This window comes from Limulus polyphemus, unplaced genomic scaffold, assembly GCF_000517525.1.
Source record: "Limulus polyphemus unplaced genomic scaffold, Limulus_polyphemus-2.1.2 Scaffold5505, whole genome shotgun sequence".
In the NCBI taxonomy this organism is placed as follows: domain Eukaryota; kingdom Metazoa; phylum Arthropoda; class Merostomata; order Xiphosura; family Limulidae; genus Limulus; species Limulus polyphemus.
This window is the reverse complement of record NW_013671115.1, coordinates 21,245-40,653: the sequence shown is the minus strand read 5'-3', so window position 1 is coordinate 40,653 and position 19,409 is coordinate 21,245. Positions and strand designations below refer to the sequence as shown.

General features: G+C 34.1%; 2 long non-coding RNA genes across 2 annotated transcripts in view; both read right to left on the bottom strand.

Annotated features, from left to right (window-relative positions):
• The window catches only part of LOC106472666, a 5,730-nt gene extending 4,752 nt beyond the window's left edge, over positions 1–978 (bottom strand). The window contains exon 1 of the long non-coding RNA XR_001291629.2: positions 881–978. This is a non-coding gene — a long non-coding RNA (uncharacterized LOC106472666). The remainder of the gene's footprint in view (positions 1–880) is intronic.
• LOC111089190 overlaps positions 1–19,409 on the bottom strand; it is a 51,847-nt gene that overhangs the window by 27,513 nt on the left and 4,925 nt on the right. Inside the window, exons 3-4 of the long non-coding RNA XR_002613498.1 lie at positions 12,787–13,098; positions 4,484–4,750 (exon numbers count right to left, since the gene is read on the bottom strand). This is a non-coding gene — a long non-coding RNA (uncharacterized LOC111089190). The remainder of the gene's footprint in view (positions 1–4,483; positions 4,751–12,786; positions 13,099–19,409) is intronic.

Here is a 19,409-nt window from a genome sequence, read left to right as displayed (position 1 = left end):
AATAGACAAATGTTATTAATTCTATAAAAATCAGTCAAAAACTTCAAATTTATCTGAATATGAAATTAGTTTTTCCTTTAATATTTATTAAAATAAAATTCGAGAAATTCAAGAATAATTTATCATTACCTCTATTAATAAAGTACGTTTAATAAGGGAAATTCATACAACTAAAATATTTACAAAATTTCATTAAATAAAAATACAGTTATCACAATTTTTAATTAATAAATTAGAAAATGGAATATATATATATATAATATTTAAATTTTACTTGTTTTAATTTACAAGTTTTGCATGAAATTTTGAAACTGCATAAAACTCCTTCTCTCATCAGAATAACCATTATTTGTTTGAATACTTTTTTCATTAAGGATAATGTAACTATTATATTTATACAGAAATTAAGTACATTTTTACATTGAAACTTATTAAATTTCAATTTAGGAATAATTATTTCAGTATCTATAAATTCATCAGTTGGATCATTAAAAACTCATTAGCCCCCCCAGTGGCACAGCGGTATATCTGCGGACTTACAATGCTAGAATCCGGGTTTCGATACTCGTGGTGGGCAGGGCATAGATAGCCCATTGTGTAGCCTTGTGCTTAATTACAAACCAAAACTAATTCAATTTTCAAATCTATTCTAGTATATAATATAGTAAAGTCATAAGTAGTAACATAATTAGGTTCGTTTAAATAATTTAAGTTAGTTAAACATTCCAGAACTGGAATATTACTTTTAATGATCCAAAGATGATGATTCAAATCGTTTAATGACGGTAATTTTATTTTTCAAACAAAAACGTCTAGAATATTATTAGATGCGGATTTAGTAATGGCGTTTAGAAGAGTCTGTAATAAAGCTAAACTTAACATAATTTCTCCACAAACATGGCTGACCTGTATCTCTACTTCTATGAGACTTTATTTACGAAACAAATAATAAACCCTAACTAGTACGGTTACACCTTTCGTTATTTGATCGTGCTCACTATTTAGATTTAGATATTGTTTTCTTGGAAGGCAGAGTACAGATAACTATTCTTGGCAAAAGAATGAATTTTAGTTTTCCCATCCTTGGTTTACCCCCCTCCCCCCCAAACACTGTAGTTCCGTTTATATTGCACAACAGTGGCACGACGGTATGTTTGTTTGTAATTAAGAACAAAGCTACATAATGGGCTTTCTGTGCTCTGCCCACAACTCGTATCGAAACCCGGATTCTAGTGTTGTAAGTCCGCAGACATACCGCTGATCCACTGGGGGCGGGGGAGAGTAAGGCAGCAATGATCCTGACATAGCATTCATAGTCCCATTGTTATCTTAGTATCCATGCGTCAACATGAATAATACGTAAGGGAGAGAAGCTTCTTGAAGTGATTCGGGCTGGATTTTCTGCGGACTTACAACTCTAGAAACCGTGTTTCGATACCCGTGGTGGGCAGAGCACAGATAGCCCATTTTGTAGCTTTGTGCTTAACTTCAACCAAACACAAACAAACCATTTATACTACTAAAAGGAATTGTTATTTCTCAATTAAAAAGATATTTGACAATTTGTAACAATATTAATTATTTTATGGGTGATGTTCAGTTATTCACAAATAAATTATAAAAATAATGGTCACAAAGAATCGCAAATAAAGAAATTTTTTTACGCTCTTTTATAATAAATATGATAATATATTGAAAAATAAATTTTTAATTACTGAAATTACTTTCTGGAATACATAGAGGTCAGTACTTAAGGTTATTCGAAGCTTATAAATAATTAACTATAGTGTTTTTCAGATACTTGGTCTGTATTCCGGGACTGAAAGACAAACTTCAAGTAGCTGAGCTTGTCTCATTTCACCCGGTTTATACTTGAATAAATACTTTTAAAGAAAGGAAGGAGGATGGGATTTTAAGTAATTATTAACAAAATATGAAGGTAAGAGATTTTAGTTCTTTTTAAGACCAGTGAAGATCATTTGGTAATAATTACTAAAGGGGTGGAGGTTGGGAGCCTTACAAAAGTAGAAATATGTTGACTTGTATCTACTATAGTACAAGATCATTTTTATATCTAAATATTGCAATGCTTGCCTAACTTAACCTTTTATAATATGTGGTACTTATTGAAAAGAGTGGATATTGGGAGTCTTAAAATTGTAGAAATTTAGGGTGGTTTATTTCTACTACAAGGCTCTCTTTGTATGTCTAAAGATTGAGGGTGACTGCCTTTCCACAATTGGTTGCAGACAGCGAAAGGCAGTAGGAGTTGAGGCGTTATGGGTTTAAGCAATGAGTTCCTAACCCCTAATTTGATTCTCCGTGGCCACTGATTAGTTCGACATCTTCATTTGGATCATATCTGATGGACTGAATATCTCTAAAGCTTCTGGGAGCTATGTCTTAATGGTAATGACAACAGCTGATAATTGCTATTTTTTAAGAAGTTTTATTGTGAGCGTTTTGGCTTTGGTTTGTATATATATTTATGATATAAAATAGTTGACAGTGTCCTTTTCACTATAATAGAAACGATCATAATGAAATGAGTTTCGCAAGTAATTTACACTTTTGTAACTGAATAGAAATATTAAGACTTTGATACTGATCAGGTGTTCAAAGTGCATTATTATTTTTTTCATTCAAATAGAAAATCCGTTTGTTTTTGTTACACTTAAGTTTGTTTGTTTGTTTGTTTTTGAATTTCGCGCAAAGCTACACGAGGGCTATCTGCGCTAGCCGTCCCTAATTTAGCAATGTAAGACTAGAGGGAAGGCAGCTAGTCATCACCACCCACCGCCAACTCTTGGGCTACTCTTTTACCAACGAATAGTGGGATTGACCGTCACGTTATAACGCCCCTACGGCTGAAAGGGAGAGCATGTTTGGTGTGACAGGGATTCGAACCCGCGACCCTCAGATTGCGAGTCGAGTGCCTTAACCACCTGGCCATGCCGGGGCCCTAACCACCTGGCCATGCCGGGCGTTACACTTAAGACAAGTTTATTATAGGGAAGGGACCGTAGTTTAATAATATGTTGCAATTTTAAAATAATGAGCTTTTAATGGTCTAATGTATTAAATTAAACTAAGGAAAATCAAACAACTGTTTGATACGGAATTTTTCTTCGTGGAATTGTTTTTTTAGTTTAAAAGTTACTAAGAGGAATGACTTAAGATACTGAGTATTACGCTAACGTAACATATTTTATTATATTTTTAAACACGAGCCTCAAGTTTGCAAAAATAAATGTTTTTGTTGATAATTTAGAGCTAAGATACGCAACATATTACTAACAAGCCACCAGGACAGTTATTCCCAACCTGTGGTCCCAGGACCCCTAGGGGTCCGCGAAGATAATACCATCTCATCAAACAAGTAATTTTTTTAAATTCCGCTCTTCTTTTAATTGCACACTCAGTTATATATATGTCTTTTATTTGATAGTGAAAAATGGAAAAAACAAGTTAATTATTAGTAAGAAAAACAGTTTGGGTCCGTGGGGAAAAAATAATACTAAAAGGGGGTCCTTGGTGGCGAAAAGGTTGGGAACCGCTACACTAGGACAACCTCATTATATCAGTGTAACATGATTTAATGACGATTCCAAAATATCAGAGCTATTTAGTTCCAAATGTTTTTTTTCCCTAAAACTTAGCCAATGGTAGGTTTACAGACTTATAAACCTGAAATCCAAGGTTCGATTCCCCGCGTTGAGCCTATCGTGTAACTTTACGACTAAAAAAAAAACTAATTCATAGAAGTTACTAAAGATGAATGATTTAAATTTAATTATTTCGACATCAGTGCGGGTTGTTTTAACTTTCTGTATTATCATCGGAGCTGAATGCATGATATTCTGTTGCTCCAATATCTAAATTGTTTAATACTATCTGACAGAAATAGGCCCGACACGGCCTGATGGTTAGGACATTCGACTCGCAATTTGCTGGTCGAGAGTTCGAATCTTTTCACGAAACATGCTCGTCCTTTCAGCCGTGGGGGCGTTATAATGTGATTGCCAATCCCACTTTTCATTAGCAAAATATTAGCCCAAGAGTTGGTAGTAGGTGATGTTTACTAGCTGCCTTCTCTCTAGTCTATCACTTCTAAATTAGGGACGTCTAGAGCAGATAGTCCTAGTGTAGGTTTGCGCTAAATTTAACAAAACAAACAAACTTATAAAAATAATTGAAGTCTTGAAAACTTATTAACTGTAACAAAAGGTGTTATGGCGCTTGTTCCTTATCTTCAAAAGACAATTAATATTCGTAAAGTGATTCAATAGTTTCAAAAGTGAATGTTCAGACTAAAATTACACCAGCAGTTTGATGAAACTGGACAGAAACTGATTAGTTTATAAACATGATGTACAAGTAAAGAGGAGGAATGGTATCGTGTGTTTGTTTCTTAGAACTACCACAAATAGTTTCATGTCTTTACAAGTACTTAATAAGTTTAAACATCAGAGTCTAACCTTACCTTGCTTTACGGTCAGAGCAGAGGGAAACGTTTCATTACTTCGTCGGTCCACACATCCAAAGAGTGGGAGTCTTGCAGTGTAGCTAAGCCGCTCTGCTGGGTATCTGTAAGTCAGCTTCTGCCACACAGAGAGTAACCAATCAGAGTCTTCTATATCATTATGGTATAATAGCAGCGCCACACGCGCTTCCAAGTATTCAGTAATTCCATTATTGATGATCTAACATAGGGATTGATTCGAAAACTTTCTCAAATGTATGTTTGCTCCTGCCACGGAAACACAAACAAGGAAAAATCAGAAAGGTCACTTCTTCGAAGATGTCGGATATATAAAGTTATTCATTTTCAAAGTAAACTTCGGTAAAAATGATCTCAAGCTACCCAGGAATTCGGGGTGAATGAAGTATCCAAGCTCACGTGACCAGAATGATCTTATAACATGTTAATCAAAATGCCAAAAACCGCGGCTCTGTCATCCAATTCTTTCTTTAGTTTGAAGTATAAGTCACGGAGACTCATTATTATTCGTCTCTTAGCAGCCTAAAGTGAGCATATTAGGATCCAGCATTAGTTTTTTTATTTTCAGGAAAAATCGCAAAGGCGTATTATTCGACAGTATTGGGATTCCAGATTATTCACTTATAAGAAGCCCCCTGGTGGCACAGCGGTATGCCTGCGGACGTCTGACGCTAGAAACCGGGTTTCTATGCCCGTAGTGGGTACAGCACAGATAGCCCATGGTGTAGCTTTTTTATAAGAAAGGTTTGTTGGTTGTTAAGCACGGAGTTACACGAGGGTATCGAAACCCGGGTTTTAGCATTATAAGTTAATAGACTTACCACTGTGTCACTTGGGGGGGGGGGCTATAAGAAAGGTAAATTTGATTTATTTTACTGTTATCGCAGTAGCACAGGTAAAAAAAAGTATCGTTTTTCCTTTTTGTGTATTTATATATTTCAACACCCACATTATTTACCATAAAGATATCATAGACATTTTCATCGCTGTTCCGAGCTTTATGAAAGCATAGCGAATAGACGGAAATTGATCAGACTTTGAAATAAGGTTTTAAAGCAAGTTTTATCTGCTTTATTGGTTCTGAGACGAAGTCATGTTAAAAACATGAAATTGAAATCTAATACAACTGGAAAACTTTTGCGAAGTAGATAGTACTTTCAATGCACGATAGGTATTATTATTATTATATAAATAACACTGCAGATCTTAGTAGCCAGTTGCTGCCCCCCCCCCCCAGATGCATGTTTCTGCCTAAAAGTTATTGACAAATTCCTTGTTATTTTGAGAATGTTTCGAAGAACTGTTAGTTCTATTTAAAAAGATTATTCCAACTTATTTTCAACATTACCTTAAAAACAGTAAAATATAACTAAACAGGTTAAAAGGAAAATAAATTTTAAACGAAATCAAAATACCAGAAAGTAAAAATTGATCTAAATAAAATGAAGATCTAAGAAAAAAAAAAAAAGATCATTTATGTAATCATACGAGGAAGAATGTGTCGTTATATATCACGACACACGGCAGCGTGTCGTGTGGCCAAAACAAAACCGCACAACACCCAGTGTTGTTATTAAGAGGAATGAAAACTTTTGGTTTTTCAATCATCCATATAATCGCCTCCGTTAATCAAAACTGTATATGGTAGGTTTTTCCACGTCTTCTTACCTTATATACCAAATTTCAAAGAAATTGCTTTAACCCTTATTGCTTTACAGCAGGCCAAACTTCTTCAAGTGAAAAAAAAAATCAACCACTTCCCTTTAACAAATTTCTTTCAAATTTGGTACATAGCTGGAATATATATTCCCGTAGATTGATAGCAAATTTGGTTTTAGTAGCTGAAGCATTCCGGGAGATATGGATAAAAATATGCAGATATTACGCTAATATGTCATAAATGTTTGGGCTCGTCAAAAGAAAAATTCGCTGAAATTTCTACCACGCATTAAGGTATTTTTAAAAGTGAAAAATTTTTAATTGCACAAAATTCGAACGCGAAATCCGGAAGTTATGAGCCTAAAACCACCATAGTGTGAATATTTTGACACGATTTTTGCATCACACTTCAAAACTAATATAAACGCTTCCCGGTACGTGATTGCCTTCGTTTCTGGCATATTTTATAACATCGCTTTAATTACTGTATAAAACTATATAAGGAAAATTATATGAATTGAAAAACAACTTGGCTGGAATTGTGTGGACAAAAAATAAAGCAACTGAAAGATATCACGATTTTTTTTCGGCCACTTTTTGCAGTTGTAACGTAAGTTCGTAATTTCAGAATTGTTGATGAAATTTATATTATTATTTTTTTTCTTTTCTCCTCACTCTGATTAGAATTGTGATTTTCTTGGCAAAATGGCCAGTGGTGTGAAACATACTGCTCTTTAAAGGAAAGAATATTTTATGAAATAAATACGCACGGAAGTATTCATGTACCAAAAGGGCTGCCCCCCCCCAAGTGGCACAGCGGTACGTCTGCGGACTTACAACGCTGGAATTCGGGTTTCGATACCCGTGGTTGGCAGAGCACAGATAGGCCATTGTGTAGCTTTGTGCTTAATTGCAAAACAAACAAACCAACCAAAAGAGCTTGACTTAGTGGTTAGCGTGTGGGGCTGTGTATCGGAAGGTCGAAAGTTCGGGCCCGTGATATGCTTCTGAATACACTTCGTACTTTTAAATGTGGTCGCATGATAAGTGACAGCAAATCCTGCTACTCAAATAAAGTGCACCTGTGTAGGCGAAGGGCGCTTCCGGTCTGCTACACTCCTTCCTATCAAAAGTTCTAACATCTGGAAGGCATTTGTAGACCTTTGGAATGTCTGAACTGACCATCAATATGTTTTATTTCGGTTAGTCCTTCACGTTTTAATATGAACACAAAAAATCTATGATACACACTAACACTGATTTCTACTCAATTATATTGTAATCCCAAATTTAAGTGTGGTAATATTGATTCCAGATTGTATGTTGAAATTAACAATAAAATAAATAATATATATATTTCCCCGTCACACCAAACATGCTCGTCCTTTCAGCCGTGGGGGCGTTATAAAGTGACGGCCAATCCCACTAATCGTTGGTAAAAAGAGTAGCCCAACAGTTGGCCGTGGGTGATGATGACTAGTTGCCTTCCCTCTATTCCTACACTGCTAAATTAGGGACGGCTAGCGCAGATAGCCCTCGTGTAGCTTTGCACGAAATTCAAAACAAACAAACTAATATTATTTTCCTTTTCCCAAAAGGTTCCTATATGGTGAACTCAAAAACCCTATAGATATTGAATAGAATATCTGTTCTCAGCGAAGACAAAGTATTAGCAGAGAAGGGTCAGGAGAACGAGAAGGATATAAAATATTGAGAAAATAGTTGGAAACTGATCACTTGCATTCAGATACTGGATACAGTCCAAGCTTTGACAGCTGTCAAATTTCTCTTCTAGAATCTTCAGAACTCCCTCTATTCTTCCGAGTTCGAGTACCTGTTGAGAATTGGTAAAAACGTCTTTTATCTCATTACAAGCCAGAAAAGGAAACAAGACAAAGATATGATAGTCTAGAGAAATTGAGATAATTGAAGAAAATAAGACTAGTATTACGAAAAAATATAATTCTCAAATATATTATTTTGTTTGTTATGCTGTGAAGCACAAAGCTACATCACGGGCTATCTGTACTTTGCCCACCTCGACGATCGAACCACGAATGCTAGTTATAAACGTCAATTTAATTGCTGAGCCACCGAGGTCCTCAAATCTGTGTCACGAACTACATATATAGATTAATTGGAAGTCAACGAGACACGTTCTCTCAAATGTCACATCGAATTCAGAAATTGACAACATTCACAAATTTAACAAAATATTTTAAATTCTTAAAAACACTTCACATATAACTCTAAAACTTGCATGATGCACAGATTTAACGCACATGGGATACATAATTCAGAGGCTTACCCTATTTACAGATTTAAGAAAATACCTTAAAAATTCTTAAGAACTTCACAAACATTTCAGAAGGCTAGAACGTTCTCAAGTTTGAAACTGTTTAAAATTCTTAAGAACTTCACAAACATTTCAGAAGGCTAGAACGTTCTCAAGTTTGAAACTGTTTAAAATTCCTAGGAATTTCACATGTCATTCAGAAACTTACAATATTCATGCATTTATCAAAATATCTTAAAAATTATTAAAAGACAACGAAAAAAAAACTCATAAAAATTAGAGAATTACCAATAACTTCACATACAATTCGGAAGCTTGCACTATTTACAGATTTAACAAAATATTTTCAAAACACGAGATATTCTACATAAATAGTTTAAAAAAACAAATATTTCATAGAAATTAAACAGAAAGGCAAAGCAATATTGTTTTACTTTTGGAAGAATCTCAAACAAATCGCACAAATTAAATAAAAGCCAATGAGTCGCATACTGTTTAAAAAAATAATAAAAATCTTAAAAGTTTCATGCAAGTTAAGCAATAAACCAGTAATATTTTTAAAATTTCAATTCGAGATTTTCAAGAACTCCCACAAGTACATTTTTTTTTTTAGCTTGAATGGCATTTTATGCGCACGTGGGCTAAATGTTCAGGTTAGAGACCCGTAGAGTCGTAGCTTTTGAATAGAAATAAGACATCTGTCCAATAGAACCTACCGTTTGAGCCGAATAACAAGATTGAATGTCACTTTCATCACGTGAGTACATCTGAGAGTGCGCAGTGTCTTTCCTGGCATCACGTCATGAACCTTGGGCCCCTCGACACGCAGCCCGACATAGTACCACTAGGACACGCCTGGCCCGCACAAATACAGAAAGAAATCATTTCTACAATATCAGATAATTAACTAATTATCTTCGTCCCCGGATTTGATGTAACTTTCCCGAAAAAGAAAGCGTGCTGGTAAGTAGAGAAGTGTTAGTCTTGGAATATGAATGTGGTTATGAAACGTGCTGGTAAGTGGAGAAGTGTTAATCTTGGAATATGAATGTGTTTATGAAACGTGCTGGTAAGTAGAGAAGTGTTAGTCTTGGAATATGAATGTGTTTATGAAACGTGCTGGTAAGTAGAGAAGTGTTAGTCTTGGAATATGAATGTGTTTATGATTTACGATAAAATATTGGTTGTCCTTGTACATTTATTGTTTGTTTGTTTGTAATTAAACACAAAGTTACACAATGGGCTATCTGTGCTCTGCCCACCACGGGTATCGAAACCCGGATTCTAGCGTTGTATGTCCGCAGACATACCGCTGATCTTACAAATCATAGTATTTAAATCAATCCTAAGGATAATGATGAGAAAATAGAAGAGCTCAAATCACACCTAATCATCCCATAAGTGGCTTTAGTCACAGCAATAATTATTCGTAAGCTTTGTAGACTCGTACCCACTCTTTTAACAAGAAAAACCACAAATATTTTTCAACTTTACGTAATTTTTAATGCTATGAAATGTTTTTGTTGTGTTTAATTTCAGAAATAAAACGGTTATTGGTGTTGTAGACAATACGATCATCAAGTACTGTTAATGAGAGCCACGGATGATACATATCTTAACTGTATATTTACATACACAAGCAAAAAGGCTACCGATTGGTGGGATTAAACTTATTGTGTGGCAATACACAAGCAAAAAGGCTACCGATTGGTGGGACTAAACTTATTGTGTGGCAATACACAAGCAAAAAGGCTACCGATTGGTGGGATTAAACTTATTGTGTGGCAATACACAAAATACCCAAACAAGACTCCTGACTGGTCTTGATTAAACTTATTGTGGATGCAATGCACAAATAAAAGACTTCTGACTGGTCGAATTAAATATATTGAGTGTGTAATACACAAACAAGACTCCTGACTGATCTGATTAAACTTATTGTGGATGCAATACACAAAGAAAGACTTCTGATTGGTCGAATTAAATATATTGAGTGTGTAATACACAAACAAGACTCCTGACTGATCTGATTAAACTTATCGTGGAATCAATACACAAAGAAAGACTTCTGATTGGTCGAATTAAATATATTGAGTGTGTAATACACAAACAAGACTCCTGACTGATCTGATTAAACTTATTGTGTGTTCATACTTTGTTGAAGAAAAATCAACATTCTTTATTCCAGCCTGTGTCTGATGGATCTTTAGTTCATATGAACGACGAATGTTTAGTTTAAGGTAGGATAGCCCATATGCTATTAAATAAAGATTAAATTGAATTATTTTTTGTGGGATTACAAATCAAATATAACCATAAAAACAGATATAATAAAAAAAGCTATGACTTTTTGTCAGGAAATTACCCACGTGAACTTCAAAGTTACGATTTTGGCTTACTTTGTTCTTGACATTTTTGCCTCTTCTTTCGAATATGTATTTTTTATGCCTTGTAAACAGATATGCGTATACTGTGTTTTCTTCATTAATTGTGTGGATAGCAGTGCATGAAAATCTTTACAGCACAATTAAGATGATTACACTACAAAAAATACGCAAGTCTCTGTTGTTCAAATGTATTCATTTGTTCCTATAAGACATTGACAAGTTTGTTTCTTTCAGAAATTCGGGCAAAGCTACAGAAGGGATATATTTGCGATATCAATTCCTAATTTTGTACTGAGAAGCACCATGTCAAAAGCACACACCGCCAAACTTTTGGAGTATTCTTATTTGATCGAATAGTGGGATTCGAACTTCACTCTTATAGCTCTCTCATGGCCCAGAGTGTGGAAAGATATTGGTGAGCTTATTCTGATAGAAATTCATTGAGCAGTTTTAAAATTCAGTGTTTTTATGATGATATCCAACTAAATTTAAAAAAAATATTGATCGAATTAAATAGGATTTAAATATTCAATTGGTCCATTTGGGACTAAATTACTTATTTGTATAAATATCTTGGAATATGTTTTTAAAGAAAACAAATTAATCAACTCAAATGCTATGTTTTTTTTCAGATTATGAAAATTATCTCCGATTTTTTTCAGTCTAATTTTGTAATCTTGTTGAGATCTATAAGTTTTCCGTGACAAACAGACATTAAAAATTAAGCTGAATAAGAAATAAAAATATCTAAAAATTATCTTATTTGTAATCGAAATGCGAAATGATTTGAAACATTACAAAAACTTCATTTCTTAATGTTATAGATAACAGTTTTTCGTTTACTTGTTGTTAAGTGCAAAACTACACCATGGGCTATCTGTGCTCTGCCCACGACAGATATCGAAGTCCGATTTTTAGCATGCTAAGCCTGCAGATTTACCACTGAGTCAATTGAGGGAGCCTGATAGTTTTCATATTATTTTTAGCTGAGAAATTAATGTATGGAGTTTGTTTCAAACAGTTAAAATTGCGTTTCAGTTAATTTAGATTTAACAATTAAAATTGCGTTTCAGTTAATTTAGATTTTAAAATTAAGATTGCGTTTCAGTTAATTTAGATTTTAAAATTAAGATTGCGTCTCCAGTTAATTTAGATTTTAAAATTAAGATTGCGTCTCCAGTTAATTTAGATTTTACAATTAAGATTGCGTCTCCAGTTAATTTAGATTTTACAATTAAGATTGCGTCTCCAGTTAATTTAGATTTTACAATTAAGATTGCGTCTCCAGTTAATTTAGATAGTTATAAAGACGCGAGTTATAATTACAAGGAGATTAGATAATCTAAACGACTTGCTTTTCTATCGTTTACTGAATGAATGATGCCAAACGTTAGCTGAAGCTGTCACAGAAAAAATATAAAATATTTGCCAGATACTTTTTAACAATATAAATAAAAGATTTTACTCCATAAATAACAACGAAACTGGAAAGTGCAATAAGAAAAACAGAACGAAATATTATGGATTTGGAAAACCACTTAAGATCTGTACATTACTTTAGAAAAGTTTAAGCCTAATCAAAATAATATTACAAAAAGGAAAAAAAATAGCAGAATGTTTCTTTTAATGTTATTTTATCCATGAAATTACTTAAGTTTAAACAAAATGTGATGGAGAAAAAATATGATTATTGTACAAATTGGAGATTTCATATCGTAAATCAATTAAAATAAAATTTCTACTGTTTAAACTGTTTTACTGTTCTACTGTTTAAACGATTTTAATAAGTTGCCAATTAACGATGAAAAATTAGGATTTTATTAGATATGTTGTTGTAGTATTTACATTTATGTAATTATGGCAAAACCATTGAGGCTGTTTTGTACCGTTCCTAATTTTTAACTATTGACCAGAGAAAAGGCATACATTTAGCAGCTCCCTACCTCCCATCAACCATACTAAGTGATTGTCTGTTACTCTTATAACGCACGGATTCCAACTCCTCTCATCCCCCGGTGAGATAGCGGTAAGTCTTCGGATTTACAACTCTAAAATCAAGGGCTCGATTCCCCTCGGTAGACACAGCAGATAGCCCGATGTGGCTTTGCTATAAGAAAAACACACACTCCAACACGTCTCGCCACAGCAGATAGCCCGATGTGGCTTTGCTGTAAAAACAAACAAAAACACGCACTCCAACTCGGTCTCGCCAGCTACAAAACCCAGAGCTTTATCACATGGTCAACCTTCGCCCCCTATTAGATATAAAGTAAAAACAACACAATAAGTCCTTTATTAAAATCCTATTGTTTCCATAAAATAATGTTATTTGCAACATAGATAATTCAAAATGTTTTTATCAACAGCGCTAAGACGTAGCGTCCAAAATATATAAATATATATCATTTACATATAAGTTATTTCATTTTAAATGACAATAAATTATGTATGAACTGAGTTAAATTTCCTTATTAATTTTATTAGTTATAAAAATGAATGAGCTATAGAAGTGATATTTGGAAAGAGTTGTTTGAAAAACAAACACCTCAGATATAAGTAACTCGGAGAAAATTACAATTGAAAAGTAGGTAGGGTTGTTTGATAAATAGACACCTCAGCTATAAGTCAACTACGGAAATTACCATTTAAACGTAGGTAGGGTTGTTTGAAAAATAAACACCTCAGCTATAAGTCAACTAGGGAAAATTATCATTGAAATGTAGGTAGAGTTGTTTGAAAAATAGACATCTCAGCTATAAGTCAACTAGGGAAAATTATCATTGAAACGTAGGTAGGGTTGTTTGAAAAAGTCACCTCAACTAAATATTCTGAAACAAGACTCGATAGGGTTTATTAAACATACAACACATTAGTATGTTCTTATAAGCAAAATATGTAATAATTAACCCTGATCAGCACCTAATTCTGCTTCCGATAGCTCATCGGTAAGCTTAAGGTGTTATAAGACTAAAATTCGGGGTTCGATTTATGCGATGACTACAGCAAAGTTATCTCATTGTGCATAGTTGCGCTTAACAACGAACAAACAAAAACAACATTTACTAGTTGATATAGCTATGAAAAAAATAAACTTGCTAACTCTATCCATAGGGCCAAATATAAAAAGGAGTCAAAATATAAGGTTAAAAAAAATGTATGATTTTGTGGATAAGATCCATATATAGTTGCCATAGTAATTATTTGTACTATTGTAACATAAATACTTTGGTGTTTTGTCGATATAAGCTCTTAATTATCACATTAATAATAACACTGAATTTGCACCACAATAAAACCAGCTTCATATGTACCAAGATTACACACAACTAGTCACGTACTGAGTAATAATATTCTAAATTCCATCTTTCATCCTTGCCAACTCCACAACTGCTTACATTATCCAACCAATCTTACAACTATGAACTTGAATGAAAAGTCTTTATCACTCGCCAGGAGTCCTAGTCACGTACTGAGTTATAATATTCTAAATTCCATCTTTCATCCTTGCCAACTCCACAACTGCTTACATTATCCAACCAATCTTACAACTATGAACTTGAATGAAAAGTCTTTATCACTCGCTAGGAGTCTTAGGAATAAGATCTTTCACTTTAAAACACTAATAACTAAACAAACCATGGAAACTTGAAAGGAAAACATAATATTTAAATTAGTAAACATTTTTAGAAGACTGCTTATCGACAAAATGAAAGTGTTTGGGATAATATTTTCTTTTCCTTTGGCCTTTTTTTAAATGTTTCTAAAGAAAACTGGAGTTGCTAGTGGGAAAAAAAATGGATTGAGCTTATTAGTGTGCCTAAGGAACAAGTTAAAAGATAAGGAAGGAATTGAAAAGGATGTTAAGAATGGGAAGTTAAGAAGGGAAGGAATTGAAAAGGATGTTAAGAATGCATTCGTTCACGAGGTTGAGTGCATCTTTAGCGATTTATAAATGTTAGTTTTAAAAACAACGTAAGAACACGTAACACAATAACATTGTATGAAACTGGGAACTGTGTCCTGATGGTGAGTTTTGAGAAAGACCGAATAAATTTGACGAAGCGATCCGAAGCAAAGTCGAGGGAAGAGACGTAAATATAACACAAGCCCAAGGGAATTTACAGTACTTGTCAGTGTTAAGGACGGTACTGTGAGCAGACTGTTTGGCAAAGAGATCTATGTGACAAGGAAAGTAGAACAGGGCAACCAAGTGGAAGACGATTATTTGAAAAACCAAGGAATTGACTACAGGAGGCGGTACTAGAAGAAGTATAGTTCAAGGAAAAGACTTGACGAGACAGCTAGTTCCAGACGAATCCAATGGAACTGTAGCACTGAGATCCTGAAACGGAACGGTTAAGCAGCGGAAACATCAAACGAACGGAATATACATTTTCTACTGATGTACTGAAACTTTTCAAGGTGTTAATTTTTAAAATAAAAAATATAGTGAAATATTTTTTTTAGTTTACTTACTAATTATCAATATTATTTCATTACAATTTACAGGTTTTACAGTAAGGAAGAATGTTTTAAAAATATGTACGACGTTTTGATCATTGGAGCGATCATTCTCAAATATACAAGGCCCGGCATGGCCAGGTGGTTTGGGCGCTCGACTCGTAATCTGCGGGTCGCGGGTTTGAATCCCCGTCACACCAAACATGTTCGCCCTTTCAGCCGTGGGGGCATTATATATGTGACGGTTGGTAAAAGAGTAGCCCAAGAGTTGGCGGTGGATTGTGATGACTAGCTGCCTTCCATCTAGTCTTACACTGCTAAATTAAGGACGGCTAGCGCAGATAGCCCTCGTGTAGCTTTGCGCGAAATTCATAACAAACAAACGTAAATATTAAAATAAAGTTCAATACTTAAAAGTATTATTTCTTACTGTAAAAGCTGTAAGTTGTAAGATAATAATAGTGAAATAGTGTTAGAGTTCATTTAAATGTTGTCTCTAATTTTGTTTAGAACAAAACAAGAATTCTTCATATTTGAAGAAATTAAAGATTTTCAGGTGTTTAAGATGTTATATGTTTACAGGTTAGGGCAAAGAAAAATGATCGTTTAAACACTCTAAGGTAAACTGATGTTATCCTTGAGTTTAGTCATTAGTTTCATAACCTTAATTTGCCCCCCTAGTGGCATAGCGGTATGTCTGCGGACTTACAACTCTAGAATCCGGGTTTCGATACTCGTAGTGGGCAGAGTACAGATAGCCCATTGTGTAGCTTTGTGTTTAATTACAAACAAACAAACATAACCTTAATTTAAAGTAAAAATTTACATCATTTAGGAAAAAACAAGTTGTGGTCGATTTTAATTTCGCGATTTTAAGGCATAGTGATTGGCTGCTGAAACTGCAGTATATAAAATCCAGAAAACAATCACTGCGAGTTTTAATTAAATATCTAAAGATTTATATCTAATTTTCAACCAGTTCAGACATATTAACGTTTCATAGCATTTACAATAAATAATATAGTTTATCATGTTTGATTGTCTTTGAATTTCATTACTTCTAAAGTTCGACGTATTTAATTTTCCTATGAAGTTTTCTGCCATATCTGATCTATAAGATATTTTGTAGCCTCTGTTTTATAAGCTAGACGTTTGAAGAAATTTGTACTGTTGTGTGGTGGGAGGGAAGTTTAGCGTAACGTGATGTGCGTGGACTTAGTCTAGAATTTTCTCCAAGGCTTAGGAAGACAATTGAACCATATATGCCGTATAAACCATGGGCAGATACCAACATTTTTTTTAAATTTGTAAATAAATATTTATTCTTTAAAGCATGAAACATCGGTGATGAATGAAAAAAACAAAACAATTACCGATTAATAATAATTAAAACAAATACCCTGTTTCTCTTCATCCGGTCACTCTTGTTCCCAGAGATAAAGATAATTTTGCATAGCTCAGTTAAAAACGATAGTGCCATCCGGTGTCACTGCTGCTCCGGCTTTTCCTCACACTTTGCCATCTGTAAAAGTAACTCGCTTTCCAATCCCATGAGACCTACTTGATAACGTGTTTAATTTTAGCAATATCCTGATCTGGATATCACTTTCCCGTACATGTTACTTACATTTAAAGGTCTAGTTAAACAGTAATAATTGGTGTCGGTGTATTTGGTTCATGTAACACATAAAAAATGTGTGAAATCCATTCAGAAATGTTTGAGAGTAAAAAAAAAAAAAAATCCGAAAAAAATTTAAAAACTTGACATTACTTACATTGTATAATTTTATTCATGTGCAGTAAAACTGAATTTGAAGGATCAGTTACTTACTTACTCTCACTCATTATGACTGGGAAAGTGTATTTATTAATGTTAATGTTTTTCCATTTTTATCTAGGCAACACACAGTGTGATAGTGAAGTAGGTGTAATTTTATGGACTGGGCTAACAGTAGTTCAACACGCCCCTACTTTGCTAATAGGATGTGATTAAAATAGTGTAGTTTCATGATAACAACATGGAAGAGCACACATTAATGTAGAGCGAAACAAGATATGTAAGCACAATAAATTTTGTGTAATTTTATTCACCAATATATTTTTGACACTGTAAATTGGAGAAGAAAAATGCAGAATTGTTTCATTTACAGTTAACGTGATTTTTATCACAAAGTTGACGCCTATTAGTTTCCAATGCTTCTCCAAGTTTTGAGCGTTTAAACCGTAGCTTTTAATGTGTCTTAAATATATTTGCCTTTCTGTTGAATACCCCTCTTTGCTGCAGCGATTGATATCTCTGAGGCAGAAGTGCTGCTACCACTTATTAATCAACACTCAAGCACATTTAAAGCATCTCTCATCATCCAGCCCCACTGACGAGTTTTGGTATTTATTGAAAGGCCTCTTAGGCAGTCACTTGTGAGAAACAAAAGATAAGCCTGAAATATTATTTTTTACTCATCCAGCCCCACTGACGAGTTTTGGTATTTACTGAAAGGCCTCTTGGGCAGTCACTTGTGAGAGACAAAAGATAGGCCTGAAATATTATTTTTTACTCATCCAGTCCTACTGACGAGTATTGGTATTTATTGAAAGGCCTCTTGGGCAGTCACTTGTGAGATACAAAAGATAGGCCTGAAATATTATTTTTACATGCCTATGATTTTGAATCCGCAATGGACAAATTAGGAGTAATACAGAATAAAAAAAAAACGATTTTCTAAAACGATATTTATATATACTTAAAGTTTAAGCGACGAAGCATGTCGAAGTATAAAAAAATCAATAGATGTAAAATTTATGATAAAAGTCACTTTAACTGCAGGTTTTTTTTCCCCACACTCTTCCTAATTTTCCCGTTAGTTATAGAGAGACAAAGCTGTATAAACGAAATGATTAAAAGCCGTTAATATCTCTGTTTTTGTAGGTGGAAACAAGGTCATGCGAATACGTTCTACATTGATCTGGTACACTGCTATCAGCGGATAGTTGTTCTCTCAGGTGCGTGATCTACAATAATAGATTATTACAAATGGATTGCTACGATAGCAGATTTATCATGAGTTACAAGGGTTCTTTCTGTCTCTGTTGGTAAACTTTCTACTAGTTAGTGTTTGTTTCCACATAGTTCACTTGACTGTACCCGTTCATTTCTACAATATGACCCCTGCCCCCAGTGACACAGCTGCATGTCTTCGGACTTACAACGCTAGAAACAGGGTTTCGATACCCGTGGTGTGCAAAACTCAGATGACCTATTGTGTAGCTTTGTGCTTAATTACACAATTATTTTGCCCCCAAGTGGCACAGCGGTATGTCTGCGGACTTACAACGCTAGAATCCGGGTTTCGATACCCGTGGTGGGCAGAACGCAGATAGCCCATTGTGTAGCTTTCTGCTTAATTACAAACCAAACCGACAATTATACGATGATGAATTCAGTACTGTTCGAATCGCATGAATGAATAATGGTTCTATTTTACATAAACCTAAAACCGACAAGGCCTAGCACCTTTAACTTAAACTTTAAGTTTCGAACATAAATTATTGGATAAAGGCCAATAAAAAGCTTTTCGAATCTAGCCTTAAGGTTCAGATGATATGCAGGATAGGTTAAAAAAAATACTGAGCGAGACAAGAGTTGCTATAAAGTTGGTACTATACGGCCGATACACATGATGTTATACGGTTTGTACAGTTGGAATTATTGGTACAACAGAAAATATTACGAAGGCAACTGACACCAATTTAAGTAATCTTTCTTTATGAATTAGGCTTTATAAATTAAACTATGTTCTGAACGAATCTACTGTATAGTTACTTTTCTCCCACTCTGAATACTCCTCGTGCTCAGACACACGAAGCAAGGGGCTTGGGATGGTGTAAAAACTCTGTTTCTTCTATGACAATGTGTCCATTGGATATTTATTCGATTTGTAGAAAATTAAATGATACCAAGTTTTTTTTCTAAAGCTTTAATGTGACCTAGGTTCTAATGAGTTTTAGTAACGCTGTGAAAACACCACATTTACTGAGTCTAATATCGTTCTTAGTCGAATTAGCTCGGCGCTCTTAAGTACGGAATACTTACATAATATATATATAT